This window comes from Salmo salar, chromosome ssa19, assembly GCF_905237065.1.
Source record: "Salmo salar chromosome ssa19, Ssal_v3.1, whole genome shotgun sequence".
NCBI classification, from domain to species: domain Eukaryota; kingdom Metazoa; phylum Chordata; class Actinopteri; order Salmoniformes; family Salmonidae; genus Salmo; species Salmo salar.
The window spans coordinates 84,280,461-84,296,908 of NC_059460.1; the positions used below are offsets into that span (position 1 = coordinate 84,280,461).

General features: G+C 50.6%; 1 protein-coding gene across 1 annotated transcript in view; it reads right to left on the reverse strand.

Moving 5' to 3' along the window:
- LOC106579742 (junctophilin-1) overlaps positions 1 to 16,448 on the reverse strand; it is a 122,756-nt gene that overhangs the window by 94,792 nt on the left and 11,516 nt on the right. The gene's annotated exons all lie outside the window — the stretch shown is intronic.

Consider the following 16,448-nt stretch of genomic DNA (forward strand, 5'->3'; position numbering starts at 1 on the left):
GCAGGAGAGAAAGAGAGCAGAGGACAGGCTGCAGGAGAGAAAGAGAACAGAGGACAGACTGCAGGAGAGAGAGAGAACAGAGGACAGGCTGCAGGAGAGAAAGAGAACAGAGGACAGACTGCAGGAGAGAAAGAGAACAGAGGACAGGCTGCAGGAGAGAAAGAGAACAGAGGACAGGCTGCAGGAGAGAGAGAGAACAGAGGACAGACTGCAGGAGAGAGAGAGAACAGAGGACAGGCTGCAGGAGAGAGAGAGAACAGAGGACAGGCTGCAGGAGAGAAAGAGAACAGAGGACAGGCTGCAGGAGCAGCTAGATCACCACTCTATGACCTGCCCTCACACAGCTTCCCCAGCCCTGCTGCACCCCTCCTCCCTCCAGCCCTGCCTGCTGCACCCCTCCTCTCCAGCCCACAGGACAGCCTCTCACTGACAGACCACCCCAGCTTCAGAGCCACCCAGACGAGGCCTCCCACCCCTCCTGCCCCCCCCCCCCCCACCGCAGACCCCCACCTGGAGGAGCCACAGCCCAGCAGGCAGAGCTACGGACAGGCTGTGAGAGGAGCAACTGGCCCAGCCCCCACCAACCAAATGAGTGACATTAAACAAATGCTAAGTCAGGACAGAGACTCAGGACAGGGCAGAGACTCAGGACAGGGCAGAGACTCAGGACAGGGCAGAGACACAGGACAGGGCAGAGACTCAGGACAGGGCAGAGACTCAGGGCAGGGCAGAGACTCAGGGCAGAGACTCAGGACTGGGCAGAGACTCAGGACAGGGCAGAGACTCAGGACAGGGCAGAGACTCAGGGCAGAGACACAGGACAGGGCAGAGACTCAGGACAGGGCAGAGACTCAGGACAGGGCAGAGACTCAGGGCAGAGACACAGGACAGGGCAGAGACTCAGGACAGGGCAGAGACTCAGGACAGGGCAGAGACTCAGGACAGGACAGAGACTCATGACAGGGCAGAGACTCAGGACAGGGCAGAGACTCAGGGCAGAGACACAGGACAGGGCAGAGACTCAGGACAGGGCAAAGACTCAGGATAGGGCAGAGACTCAGGACAGGGCAGAGACTCAGGACAGGGCAGAGACTCAGGACAGGGCAGAGACTCAGGACAGGGCAGAGACTCAGGACACGACAGAGACACAGGACAGGGCAGAGACTCAGGACAGGGCAGAGACTCAGGACAGGGCAGAGACTCAGGGACTAGGACAGGGCAGAGACTCAGGACAGGGCAGAGACTCAGGACAGGGCAGAGACTCAGGACAGGGCAGAGACTCAGGACAGGGCAGAGACTCAGGACAGGGCAGAGACTCAGGGCAGAGACTCAGGACAGGGCAGAGACTCAGGACAGGGCAGAGACTCAGGACAGGGCAGAGACTCAGGACAGGACAGAGACTCAGGGCAGAGACTCAGGACAGGGCAGAGACTCAGGACAGGGCAGAGACTCAGGACAGGGCAGAGACTCAGGACAGGACAGAGACTCAAGACAGGGCAGAGACTCAGGACAAGGCAGAGACTCAGGACAGGGCAGAGACTCAGGGGGAATGCTAATATGGTATAAATCTGAACTAATTAATTCAATCGAATTGATCAAAACAGGAGAATTCTTTATCTGGTTTAAAAATCAACAAGGAGGCTTTATCTTAACAGATAAAAACGTCTTCCTCTGTGCCACATACATTCCCCCCTCAGAGTCACCCTGCTTCAATGAAGAGAGTTTCTCCATTCTAGAGGGGGGAGATTAGTTACTTTCAGTCCCAAGGCAACGTCCTGGTCTGTGGAGACCTGAATGGTAGAACAGCAGAAGAACAAGACACTATTAACAGTCATGAGGATAAACACCTACCAGGAAGCAACAACCTTTCCCTCCCCACATACCCCCACAGAAACAACTAGGACAAAGTGAAAAACAAAAATGGAGTACAGCTTGTGGAACACTGGGTCTGTACATAGTCAATGGTAGGTACATTTTAGAGCAAACGCTCTTAAAGTAGTGAACGCATACATTTCATACATTTTTTTTCTTTCTCTTCCATACTGGTCCCCTGTGGGAATCGAACCCACAACCCTGGTGTTGCAAACACCATGCTCTACCAACTAAGCCACACCCTCCTACAGCTCATCCCTTGGCAGCAGCGCTGTAGACTACTTCCTCACCGACCTAAACCCAGAGTCTCTCAGAGCCTTCACAGTCAGCCCACTGACCTAAACCCAGTGTCTCTCAGAGCCTTCACAGTCAGCCCACTGACCTAAACCCAGAGTCTCTCAGAGCCTTCACAGTCAGCCCACTGACCTAAACCCAGAGTCTCTCAGAGCCTTCACAGTCAGCCCACTGACCTAAACCCAGAGTCTCTCAGAGCCTTCACAGTCAGCCCACTGACCTAAACCCAGAGTCTCTCAGAGCCTTCACAGTCAGCCCACTGACCTAAACCCAGTCTCTCAGAGCCTTCACAGTCAGCCCACTGACCTAAACCCAGAGTCTCTCAGAGCCTTCACAGTCAGCCCACTGACCTAAACCCAGAGTCTCTCAGAGCCTTCACAGTCAGCCCACTGACCTAAACCCAGAGTCTCTCAGAGCCTTCACAGTCAGCCCACTGACCTAAACCCAGAGTCTCTCAGAGCCTTCACAGTCAGCCCACTGACCTAAACCCAGAGTCTCTCAGAGCGTTCACAGTCAGCCCACTGACCTAAACCCAGTCTCTCAGAGCCTTCACAGTCAGCCCACTGACCTAAACCCAGAGTCTCTCAGAGCGTTCACAGTCAGCCCACCGACCTAAACCCAGAGTCTCTCAGAGCCTTCACAGTCAGCCCACTGACCTAAACCCAGAGTCTCTCAGAGCCTTCACAGTCAGCCCACTGACCTAAACCCAGTCTCTCAGAGCCTTCACAGTCAGCCCACCGACCTAAACCCAGAGTCTCTCAGAGCCTTCACAGTCAGCCCACTGACCTAAACCCAGAGTCACTCAGAGCCTTCACAGTCAGCCCACTGACCTAAACCCAGAGTCTCTCAGAGCCTTCACAGTCAGCCCACCGACCTAAACCCAGAGTCTCTCAGAGCCTTCACAGTCAGCCCACTGACCTAAACCCAGAGTCTCTCAGAGCCTTCACAGTCAGCCCACTAACACCTCTCTCAGACCACAGTAAAATCACAGTGAATCTGAGAAGAGCGGAACCCAAACCATGAAGCATCGCGGCCCAGTAAATGACATGGTACTAAACAGGCCTATAGATGGAGTGCAAACAGTACAGACATCTACCAAAAAGCAATTAGTAGCCAAAAAAATACAATCTCTCCTGGACAACTTTTTAGCCTTGACATTCTCCTGCGGCAACGAACGTGTAAATTTGGCCGTTTGGAACACAAAACTTTATATTTGACAAATTAGCCTCCTTGGCTATAATCTAAAGAAGCATAAGAGCAAACCAAAAATAACAGATAATGAAAAATGGTTTGATAATGATTGCAAAAAAATCTAAGAAAGTCATTGAGAAATATATCTCATCAAAAACACCGAGAACCAGACAACAAAAATATACGCCTTCAATATGGGAGAAACACTGAAGCAATACAAACACACCCGAAGAACAATAAAGGAACAGCACATTAGAAAACAGCTGGATGGAAATGAGGAATAAAGAGAATCAAACCACTTCTGGGAGAATTGGAATAAATTAAACAAACCATCATCGGGAGGAATTGGCTATCCAAACAGGGCTGCCCAGGGCTGCCCAATAAGTCCAACACTATTTAACATCTACATTAATGAATTGGCAAAAACATTAGAAGAATCGGAAGCACCCTACACAACACTGAAATCAAGAGTCTGCTGTACGCAAAGAGGTGAAGGGAGAAGTGAGGAGAGAGAGAGAGATAGAGACGGAGAGAGAGACAGAGAGAGAGAGAGAGAGAGAGAGAGACAGAGAGATGTTAAGGGAGAAGTGAGGAGAGAGAGAGAGAGAGAGAGAGAGAGAGGTTAAGGGAGAGGTGAGGAGAGAGAGAGAGAGAGAGAGAGAGAGAGAGAGAGAGAGAGAGAGAGAGGTTAAGGGAGAGGTGAGGAGAGAGAGAGAGAGAGAGAGAGAGAGAGAGAGAGAGAGATTAAGGGAGAGGTGAGGAGAGAGAGAGAGAGAGGTTAAGGGAGAGGTGAGGAGAGAGAGAGAGAGAGAGGTTAAGGGAGAAGTGAGGAGAAAGAGAGAGAGAGAGACAGAGAGGTTAAGGGAGAAGTGAGGAGAAAGAGAGAGAGAGAGAGAGAGAGGTTAAGGGAGAAGTGAGGAGAGAGAGAGACAGAGGGAGAGAGAGAGAGAGACAGAGAGGTTAAGGGAGAGGTGAGGAGAAAGAGAGAGAGAGACAGAATGTCTTTCTGCCCTGACGGATATTGATTCCAGTTAAGAAGTGATTAAGAACAGCTTTGTTCCGTTTTAATCAAGAGGATAATTATCTTTAAAGGTAGACAGTGATGTATCGTAGACGCACAAACTAAACAGCATAGCATATCAACTTCCACAACAACGAAGAGCCTTGAAGCTTGAGGCTCAACTTCAACGCTGTTCTGCAGCTGTGGCTTCCACACTAACTGTTGAAGGACTAAGTAGACAAATTGTAGCTATGATCATAAGCTATCCATTTAGGTGAATTATATGTTGTATTTATATCTGTAAATAACCACCTCTCCTAAACAGGTGTTCTACTCTGCTAGCCAGCACCTCTCCTAAACAGGTGTTCTACTCTGCTAGCCAGCACCTCTCCTAAACAGGTGTTCTACTCTGTTAGCCAGCACCTCTCCTAAACAGGTGTTCTACTCTGTTAGCCAGCACCTCTCCTAAACAGGTGTTCTACTCTGTTAGCCAGCACCTCTCCTAAACAGGTGTTCTACTCTGCCAGCACCTCTCCTAAACAGGTGTTCTACTCTGCTAGCCAGCACCTCTCCTAAACAGGTGTTCTACTCTGTTAGCCAGCACCTCTCCTAAACAGGTGTTCTACTCTGTTAGCCAGCACCTCTCCTAAACAGGTGTTCTACTCTGTTAGCCAGCACCTCTCCTAAACAGGTGTTCTACTCTGCCAGCACCTCTCCTAAACAGGTGTTCTACTCTGCTAGCCAGCACCTCTCCTAAACAGGTGTTCTACTCTGTTAGCCAGCACCTCTCCTAAACAGGTGTTCTACTCTGCTAGCCAGCACCTCTCCTAAACAGGTGTTCTACTCTGCTAGCCAGCACCTCTCCTAAACAGGTGTTCTACTCTGCTAGCCAGCACCTCTCCTAAACAGGTGTTCTACTCTGCTAGCCAGCACCTCTCCTAAACAGGTGTTCTACTCTGTTAGCCAGCACCTCTCCTAAACAGGTGTTCTACTCTGCCAGCACCTCTCCTAAACAGGTGTTCTACTCCGCTAGCCAGCACCTCTCCTAAACAGGTGTTCTACTCTGTTAGCCAGCACCTCTCCTAAACAGGTGTTCTACTCTGTTAGCCAGCACCTCTCCTAAACAGGTGTTCTACTCTGCTAGCCAGCACCTCTCCTAAACAGGTGTTCTACTCTGCTAGCCAGCACCTCTCCTAAACAGGTGTTCTACTCTGTTAGCCAGCACCTCTCCTAAACAGGTGTTCTACTCTGCCAGCACCTCTCCTAAACAGGTGTTCTACTCTGCTAGCCAGCACCTCTCCTAAACAGGTGTTCTACTCTGTTAGCCAGCACCTCTCCTAAACAGGTGTTCTACTCTGTTAGCCAGCACCTCTCCTAAACAGGTGTTCTACTCTGTTAGCCAGCACCTCTCCTAAACAGGTGTTCTACTCTGTTAGCAGCTCTCCTAAACAGGTGTTCTACTCTGCTAGCCAGCGCCTCTCCTAAACAGGTGTTCTACTCCGCTAGCCAGCGCCTCTCCTAAACAGGTGTTCTACTCTGTTAGCCAGCACCTCTCCTAAACAGGTGTTCTACTCTGCTAGCACCTCTCCTAAACAGGTGTTCTACTCCGCTAGCCAGCACCTCTCCTAAACAGGTGTTCTACTCTGTTAGCCAGCACCTCTCCTAAACAGGTGTTCTACTCTGCTAGCCAGCACCTCTCCTAAACAGGTGTTCTACTCTGTTAGCCAGCACCTCTCCTAAACAGGTGTTCTACTCTGCCAGCACCTCTCCTAAACAGGTGTTCTACTCTGCTAGCCAGCACCTCTCCTAAACAGGTGTTCTACTCTGTTAGCCAGCACCTCTCCTAAACAGGTGTTCTACTCTGTTAGCCAGCACCTCTCCTAAACAGGTGTTCTACTCTGTTAGCCAGCACCTCTCCTAAACAGGTGTTCTACTCTGTTAGCAGCTCTCCTAAACAGGTGTTCTACTCTGCTAGCCAGCGCCTCTCCTAAACAGGTGTTCTACTCCGCTAGCCAGCGCCTCTCCTAAACAGGTGTTCTACTCTGTTAGCCAGCACCTCTCCTAAACAGGTGTTCTACTCTGCTAGCACCTCTCCTAAACAGGTGTTCTACTCCGCTAGCCAGCACCTCTCCTAAACAGGTGTTCTACTCTGTTAGCCAGCACCTCTCCTAAACAGGTGTTCTACTCTGCTAGCCAGCACCTCTCCTAAACAGGTGTTCTACTCTGTTAGCCAGCACCTCTCCTAAACAGGTGTTCTACTCTGCTAGCCAGTACCTCTCCTAAACAGGTGTTCTACTCTGTTAGCCAGCACCTCTCCTAAACAGGTGTTCTACTCTGTTAGCCAGCACCTCTCCTAAACAGGTGTTCTACTCTGCTAGCCAGCACCTCTCCTAAACAGGTGTTCTACTCTGTTAGCCAGCACCTCTCCTAACCAGGTGTTCTACTCTGCCAGCACCTCTCCTAAACAGGTGTTCTACTCTGCCAGCACCTCTCCTAAACAGGTGTTCTACTCTGCCAGCACCTCTCCTAAACAGGTGTTCTACTCTGCTAGCCAGCACCTCTCCTAAACAGGTGTTCTACTCTGCTAGCACCTCTCCTAAACAGGTGTTCTACTCTGCTAGCCAGCACCTCTCCTAAACAGGTGTTCTACTCTGCTAGCCAGCACCTCTCCTAAACAGGTGTTCTACTCTGTTAGCCAGCACCTCTCCTAAACAGGTGTTCTACTCTGCCAGCACCTCTCCTAAACAGGTGTTCTACTCTGCTAGCCAGCGCCTCTCCTAAACAGGTGTTCTACTCTGTTAGCCAGCACCTCTCCTAAACAGGTGTTCTACTCTGCTAGCACCTCTCCTAAACAGGTGTTCTACTCCGCTAGCCAGCGCCTCTCCTAAACAGGTGTTCTACTCTGTTAGCCAGCACCTCTCCTAAACAGGTGTTCTACTCTGCCAGCACCTCTCCTAAACAGGTGTTCTACTCCGCTAGCCAGCACCTCTCCTAAACAGGTGTTCTACTCTGTTAGCCAGCACCTCTCCTAAACAGGTGTTCTACTCTGCTAGCCAGCACCTCTCCTAAACAGGTGTTCTACTCTGTTAGCCAGCACCTCTCCTAAACAGGTGTTCTACTCTGCTAGCCAGTACCTCTCCTAAACAGGTGTTCTACTCTGTTAGCCAGCACCTCTCCTAAACAGGTGTTCTACTCTGTTAGCCAGCACCTCTCCTAAACAGGTGTTCTACTCTGCTAGCCAGCACCTCTCCTAAACAGGTGTTCTACTCTGTTAGCCAGCACCTCTCCTAACCAGGTGTTCTACTCTGCCAGCACCTCTCCTAAACAGGTGTTCTACTCTGCCAGCACCTCTCCTAAACAGGTGTTCTACTCTGCCAGCACCTCTCCTAAACAGGTGTTCTACTCTGCTAGCCAGCACCTCTCCTAAACAGGTGTTCTACTCTGCTAGCACCTCTCCTAAACAGGTGTTCTACTCTGTTAGCCAGCACCTCTCCTAAACAGGTGTTCTACTCTGTTAGCACCTCTCCTAAACAGGTGTTCTACTCTGCTAGCCAGCACCTCTCCTAAACAGGTGTTCTACTCTGCTAGCCAGCACCTCTCCTAAACAGGTGTTCTACTCTGCTAGCCAGCACCTCTCCTAAACAGGTGTTCTACTCTGCTAGCCAGCACCTCTCCTAAACAGGTGTTCTACTCTGTTAGCACCTCTCCTAAACAGGTGTTCTACTCTGCTAGCCAGCACCTCTCCTAAACAGGTGTTCTACTCTGTTAGCCAGCACCTCTCCTAAACAGGTGTTCTACTCTGCTAGCCAGCACCTCTCCTAAACAGGTGTTCTACTCTGCTAGCCAGCACCTCTCCTAAACAGATGTTCTACTCTGCTAGCCAGCACCTCTCCTAAACAGATGTTCTACTCTGCTAGCCAGCACCTTCAACTGTCTCCCTGTCCTGGCATGACCTGGAGACAAAATCTGATCAGCATTAAATTCATATTTGTCCTTTCCTGGTCACTAGGGAGGTGTCACTATAACAACACATAGTCCTGGTCACTAGGGAGGTGTCACTATAACAACACATAGTCCTGGTCACTAGGGAGGTGTCACTATAACAACACATAGTCCTGGTCACTAGGGAGGTGTCACTATAACAACACATAGTCCTGGTCACTAGGGAGGTGTCACTATAACAACACATAGTCCTGGTCACTAGGGAGGTGTCACTACAACACATAGTCCTGGTCACTAGGGAGGTGTCACTATAACAACACATAGTCCTGGTCACTAGGGAGGTGTCACTATAACAACACATAGTCCTGGTCACTAGGGAGGTGTCACTACAACAACACATAGTCCTGGTCACTAGGGAGGTGTCACTATAACACACATAGTCCTGGTCACTAGGGAGGTGTCACTACAACACATAGTCCTGGTCACTAGGGGAGGTGTCACTATAACAACACATAGTCCTGGTCACTAGGGAGGTGTCACTACAACACATAGTCCTGGTCACTAGGGAGGTGTCACTATAACAACACATAGTCCTGGTCACTAGGGAGGTGTCACTATAACAACACATAGTCCTGGTCACTAGGGAGGTGTCACTATAACAACACATAGTCCTGGTCACTAGGGAGGTGTCACTATAACAACACATAGTCCTGGTCACTAGGGAGGTGTCACTATAACAACACATAGTCCTGGTCACTAGGGAGGTGTCACTACAACACATAGTCCTGGTCACTAGGGAGGTGTCACTATAACAACACATAGTCCTGGTCACTAGGGAGGTGTCACTATAACAACACATAGTCCTGGTCACTAGGGAGGTGTCACTATAACACATAGTCCTGGTCACTAGGGAGGTGTCACTATAACAACACATAGTCCTGGTCACTAGGGAGGTGTCACTACAACACATAGTCCTGGTCACTAGGGAGGGGTCACTATAACAACACATAGTCCTGGTCACTAGGGAGGTGTCACTATAACACATAGTCCTGGTCACTAGGGAGGTGTCACTACAACAACACATAGTCCTGGTCACTAGGGAGGTGTCACTATAACACATAGTCCTGGTCACTAGGGAGGGGTCACTATAACAACACATAGTCCTGGTCACTAGGGAGGTGTCACTATAACACATAGTCCTGGTCACTAGGGAGGTGTCACTATAACACATAGTCCTGGTCACTAGGGAGGTGTCACTACAACACATAGTCCTGGTCACTAGGGAGGTGTCACTACAACAACACATAGTCCTGGTCACTAGGGAGGTGTCACTATAACACATAGTCCTGGTCACTAGGGAGGTGTCACTACAGAGATATTTGGGGACTTTGGAAGAGTCATTAGGAATATTAAAGGCTGTGAGGAAAGAAGCAGGACTGTAATTATGAGCATAATGTGTTGCAAATTGCTCTCTGCTCCTCTCTCTCTGCTCCTCTCTCTGCTCCTCTCTCTGTTCCTCTCTCTCTGCTCCTCTCTCTGCTACTCTCTCTCCTCCTGTCTCTCCCCTCCTCTCTCTCCCCTCCTCTCTCTCCGCTACTCTGTCTCTGCTCCTCTCTCTGCTCCTCTCTCTCTGCTCCTCTCTCTCTGCTCCTCTCTCTGCTCCTCTCTCTGCTCCTCTCTCTCTGCTCCTCTCTCTCTGCTCCTCTCTCTCTGCTCCTCTCTGCCCTCCTCTCTCCCCTCCTCTCTCCCCCCTCCTCTCTCTGCTCCTCTCTCTCTGCTCCTCTCTCCCCTCCTCTCTCCCACTCCTCTCTATGCTCCTCTCTCTGCTCCTCTCTCTCTGCTCCTCTCTCTCTGCTCCTCTCTCTGCTACTCTCTCTGCTCCTCTCTCTCTGCTCCTCTCTCCCCTCCTGTCTCCCCCCTCCTCTCTCTGCTCCTCTCTCTCCGCTTCTCTCTCCCCTTCTGTCTCTCCCCTCCTCTCTCCCCCCTCCTCTCTCTGCTCCCCTCTCTCTGCTCCTCTCTCTCTGCTCCTCTCTCCCCTCCTGTCTCTCCCCTCCTGTCTCTCCCCTCCTCTCTCCCCCTCCTCTCTCTCTGCTCCTCCCCCTCCTCTCTCTCTGCTCCTCTCTCTCCCCTCCTCTCTCCCCTCCTCTATCTGGGAATCTCTCTGCTACTCTTGAATGAGAGGAATGCCGACCAGCACAGCACTACTCACGTATCTCACAGCACTACTCACGCTAGGCTATCGATTGGCTGGTCAAGACCATGAGGTCATCAGCTCTGCCCCGGGGGATGATAGAACGGCTCGTCGAGGCCTGCTTTCTCATAGAGGGGTGTGTGTGTGTGTGTGTGTATTTGTGTTGGGTGTGTGTGGTTGTGTGTGTGTGTATTGTGGTGTGTGTGGTTGTGTGTGTGTGTTTGTGTTGGGTGTGTTGTGTGTGTGTGTGTTTGTGTGTTGGGTGTGTGTTGGGTGTGTATTAGGTGGGGGTATGTGTTGGGTGTGTGGGGGTGTGTGTGGGTGTGTGTTGTGTGGGGTTGTGTTGGTGTGTGTTGGGTGTGTGGGGGTAGTGTTGGGTGTGTGGGGGTGTGTGTGGGTGTGTTGGGGGTGTGGGGGTGTGTGTTGGGGGTGTGGGGGTATGTGTGGGTGTGTGGGGGTGTGTTGGGTGTGTGTTGGGGGTGTGTGTTGGGGGTGTGTGTTGGGTGTGTGGGGGTGTGTTGGGTGTGTGGGGGTGTGTGTTGGGTGTGTGGGGGTGTGTTGGGTGTGTGTTGGGTGGGGGTGTGTTGGTGTGTGTTGGGTGTGTGGGGGTGTGTTGGGTGTGTGTTGGGTGGGGGGGTGTGGGGGTGTGTGTTGGGGGTGTGGGGGTGTGTTGGGTGTGTGGGGGTGTGCTGGTGTGTGTTGGGTGTGTGGGGGTAGTGTTGGGTGTGTGGGGGTGTGTGGGGATGTGTTGGGGGTGTGTGGGAGTGTGTGTTGGGGGTGTGGGGTGTGTGTGGGTGTGTGGGGGTGTGTTGGGGTTTGTGTGGGTGTGTGTTGGGTGTGTGGGGGTGTGTGTTGGGGGTGTGTGGGGGTGTGTGTTGGGTGTGTGTGTTGGGTGTGTGTTGGGTGTGTGTTGGGTGTGTGGGGGTGTGTGTTGGGTGTGTGTTGGGGGTGTGGGGGGGTGTTGGGTGTGTGGGGGTGTGTGTTGGGTGTGTGGGGGTGTGTATGGGGGTGTATGTTGGGGGTGTGTGGGGGTGTGTGTTGGGGCTGTGTGGGGGTATGTGGGGGTGTGTGGGGGTGTGTGTTGGGTGTGTGTTGGGTGTGTGGGTGTGTGTTGGGTGTGTGGGGGTGTGTGTTGGGTGTGTGGGTGTGTGTTGGGTGTGTGGGGGTGTGTGGGGGTGTGTGTTGGGTGTGTGGGGGTGTGTGTTGGGGTGTGTAGGGGTATATTGGGATGTGTGTTGGGGTGTGTGTTGGGGGTGTGTGTTGGTGTGTGGGGGTGTGCTGGGTGTGTGGGGGTGTGTGTTGGGTGTGTGGGGGTGTGTGTTGGGTGTGTGTGTGTGTGTTGGGTGTGTGGGGTGTGTGGGGGTGTGTGTTGGGTGTGTGTTGGGTGTGTGGGGGTGTGTGTTGGGTGTGTGTTGGGGTGTATGGGGGTGTGTGTTGGGGGTGTGTGTTGGTGTGTGGGGGTGTGTGTTGGGGTGTGTGTTGGGTGTGTGGGGGTGTGTGTTGGGTGTGTGGGGGTGTGTGTTGGGGGTGTGGAGGTGTGGGTGTGTGTGTGTTGGGTGTGTGTGTGTTGGGTGTGTGTTGTGTGTGTGTGTTTGTGTGTGTGTGTTGGGTGTGTGTTGGGTGTGTGTGTGTTGGGTGTGTGTTGGGTGTGTGTTGGGTGTGTGTGTGTTGGGTGTGTGTTGGGTGTGTGTGTGTGGGTGTGTGTGTTGGGTGTGGGTGTGTGTGTGTGTTGGGTGTGTGTTGGGTGTGTGTGTGTTGGGTGTGTGTTGGGTGTGTGTGTTGGTGTGTGGGGTGTGTTGGGTGTGTGTTGGGTGTGTGGGGGTGTGTGTGTGTGTTGGTGTGTGGGGTGTGTGTGTGTGTGTGTTGGGTGTGTGTGTGTTGGGTGTGTGTTGTGTGTGTGTGTTGTGTGTGTGTGTTGGGTGTGTGTGTGTTGGGTGTGTGTTGGGTGTGTGTTGGTGTGTGTGTGTTGGGTGTGTGTTGGGTGTGTGTTGGTGTGTGGGGGTGTGTTGGGTGTGTGTTGGGTGTGTGGGGGTGTGTGGTGGTGTGTGTGTGTTGGGTGTGTGTGTGTTGGGTGTGTGTTGTGTGTGTGTGTTGTGTGTGTGTGTGTGTTGGGTGTGTGTTGGGTGTGTGTGTGTTGGGTGTGTGTTGGGTGTGTGTTGTGTGTGGGGGTGTCTGTTGGGGGTGTGGGGGTGTGTGGGGGTGTGTGTTGGGGGTCTGTGTGTCCTCTCCTTTCTGTTATCCCATTACTTCTGTCCATCCAGACTCCCCAATCTATCTATCCCTCCCTTCACCTCCTTCCCCTGCTCAGCAAATTAACTCCATTTGACTGAATCCATTCTCATCCCCCTTTCCTCTCCTTCCTCTCCTCTCTTCCTCTCCTTCCTCTCCCCTCTTCCTCTCCTTCCTCTCCTCTCTTCCTCTCCTCTCCTTCCTCTCCTCTCTTCCTCTCCTTCCTCTCCTCTCTTCCTCTCCTTCCTCTCCCCTCTTCCTCTCCTCTCTTCCTCTCCTTCCTCTCCTCTCTTCCTCTCCTTCCTCTCCTTCCTCTCCTCTCTTCCTCTCCTTCCCCTCCTCTCCTCCTCTCCTTCCTCTCTCCTCTTCCTCTCCTTCCTCTCCTTCCCCTCCTCTCTTCCTCTCCCCTCTTCCTCCCCTTCCTCTCCTTCCTCTCCTCTCCTTCCTCTCCTCCCTTCCTCTCCTTCCTCTCCTCCCTTCCTCTCCTTCCTCTCCTCTCTTCCTCTCCTTCCTCTCCTCTTTTCCTCTCCTCTCTTCCTCTCCCCTCTTCCTCTCCATCCTCTCCCCTCTTCCTCTCCTCTCTTCCTCTCTCTGGATCCACTCAGGCTATTCCAGGACAATGAAATCAGATCACCTCTAACTGATCAATACCACAGCATGTCATGCTAGCTACTACATAGTGATGTTTACATAACCACTAACTAGCCACAGTGTTTATAAAGGCTGGTTATAACCCTCTGTCAGCTAGCTACTAAATAGTGATGTTTACATAACCACTAACTAGCCACAGTGTTTATAAAGGCTGTTTATAACCCTCTGTCAGCTAGCTACTACATACTGATGTTTACATAACCACTAACTAGCCACAGTGTTTATAAAGGCTGGTTATAAACCTCTGTCAGCTAGCTACTACATACTGATGTTTACATAACCACTAACTAGCCACAGTGTTTATAAAGGCTGATAATAACCCTCTGTCAGCTAGCTACTACATAGTGATGTTTACATAACCACTAACTAGACACAGTGTTTATAGCGGCTGGTTATAACCCTCTGTCAGCTAGCTACTACATAATGATGTTTACATAACCACTAACTAGCCACAGTGTTTATAAAGGCTGGTTATAACACTGAATGACATCACAAAGCTAGTTTACAACATGCTTATAAGCAGACTAGTCTAGGGCCCATAGTTTTTTCTGGTGATGTCAGGCAGGAAAAACTCCTGGCTATAAACAGAAGTCACTTGAAGAAATGTGTTACGGGTTCAGTGTAGGGGAAGAGCATGTTTTGGTTAAATTACATCTCATATCTCAAAGACATGACTTCAGGATCCGTAACAGCTAGTAAATTCAATAAGACAGTAGGGACGAAGGCCAAGCAGCCATAAACGCAGTATATTAAGTCAGACGTTATTACCATGACGTCTTGAAACATTAAGGAAACGTCGCTATGAACTGTACCTAATGTGAGCCAGGCCTGGATATTTACACAACAGAGAGCCCCATCAAATTCTCTCCCTTTCCTTAAATAAACTAATCTCATCCACAAAAATGTCTCCACCCCTCGTTAACTTTCTCTCTCACAGTCTGTATATATTCTGTTAACTCTCTCTCACACAGTCTGTATATATTCTGTTAACTCTCTCTCACACAGTCTGTATATATTCTGTTCTCTCTCTCTCACAGTCTGTATATATTCTGTTAACACTCTCTCACAGTCTGTATATATTCTGTTAACTTCTCTCTCACAGTCTGTATATATTCTGTTAACTCTCTCTCACAGTCTGTATATATTCTGTTAACTCTCTCTCACAGTCTGTATATATTCTGTTAACTCTCTCACACAGTCTGTATATATTCTGTTAACTCTCTCTCTCACAGTCTGTATATATTCTGTTAACTCTCTCTCTCACAGTGTGTATATATTCTGTTAACTCTCTCTCACGCAGTCTGTATATATTCTGTTAACTCTCTCACACAGTCTGTATATATTCTGTTCTCTCTCTCTCACAGTCTGTATATATTATGTTAACTCTCTCTCACAGTCTGTATATATTCTGTTAACTCTCTCTCACAGTCTGTATATATTCTGTTAACTCTCTCTCACAGTCTGTATATATTCTGTTAACTCTCTCTCTCACAGTCTGTATATATTCTGTTAACTCTCTCTCTCACAGTCTGTATATATTCTGTTAACTCTCTCTCTCACAGTCTGTATATATTCTGTTAACTCTCTCTCTCACAGTCTGTATATATTCTGTTCTCTCTCTCTCACAGTCTGTATATATTCTGACTCTCTCTCACAGTCTGTATATATTCTGTTAACTCTCTCTCACACAGTCTGTATATATTCTGTTAACTCTCTCTCTCACAGTCTGTATATATTCTGTTAACTCTCTCTCACACAGTCTGTATATATTCTGTTAACTCTCTCTCTCACAGTCTGTATATATTCTGTTAACTCTCTCTCTCAGTCTGTATATATTCTGTTAACTCTCTCTCACACAGTCTGTATATATTCTGTTAACTCTCTCTCTCTCTCTCTCTCTCTCTCTCTCACAGTCTCTATATATTCGGATGGGGCCACAGTGTCTCCTGACCCCTCCTGTCTCAGCCTCCAGTATTTATGCTGCATTAGTTTATGTGTCTGGGGGCTAGGGTCAGTCTGTCACATCTGGAGTATTTCTCTTGTCTTTTCCGGTGTCCTGTGTGAATTCAAATATGCTCTCTCTAATTCTCTCTTTCTCTCTTTCTCCCTCTCTCTCTCTCGGAGGATCTGAGCCCTAGGACCATGCCTCAGGACTACCTGGCATGATGACTCCTTGCTGTCCCCAGTTCACCTGGCCGTGCTGCTGCTCCAGTTCCAACTGTTCTGCCTGCAGCTATGGAACCCTGACCTGTTCACCGGACGTGCTACCTGTCCCAGACCTGCTGTCCCAGACCTGCTGTCCCAGACCTGCTGGAACCCTGACCTGTTCACCGGACGTGCTACCTGTCCCAGACCTGCTGTTTTCAACTCTCTAGAGACAGCAGGAGCGGTAGAGATACTCTCAAAGATCGGCTATGATGGATACCTGTCCCTGGGTACCTGTCCCTGGGTACCTGTCCCTGGGTGCCTGTCCCTGGATGCCTGTCCCTGGGTGCCTGTCCCTGGGTGCCTGTCCCTGGGTACCTGTCCCTGGGTGCCTGTCCCTGGATGCCTGTCCCTGGGTACCTGTCCCTGGGTACCTGTCCCTGGGTGCCTGTCCCTGGATGCCTGTCCCTGGATACCTGTCCCTGGATACCTGTCCCTGGGTACCTGTCCCTGGGTACCTGTCCCTGGGTACCTGTCCCTGGATACCTGTCCCTGGATACCTGTCCCTGGGTACCTGTCCCTGGGTACCTGTCCCTGGGTACCTGTCCCTGGGTACCTGTCCCTGGGTACCTGTCCCTGGGTACCTGTCCCTGGGTACCTGTCCCTGGATACCTGTCCCTGGGTACCTGTCCCTGTCCCCTTGGTGGTGATGAATGAACATCAGGGCCACTGTCATGAGACTGCTTTTATAGAAGGCTGGGCCTTCAATCCCAATCCCAACGCTCTCAGGCGCTGCTCCAGAATCTCCCATAAGTGTTCAATCGGGTTGAGATCTGGTGACTGAGACACACACACACACACACACACACACACACACACACACACACACACACACACACACACACACACACACACACACACACACACACACAC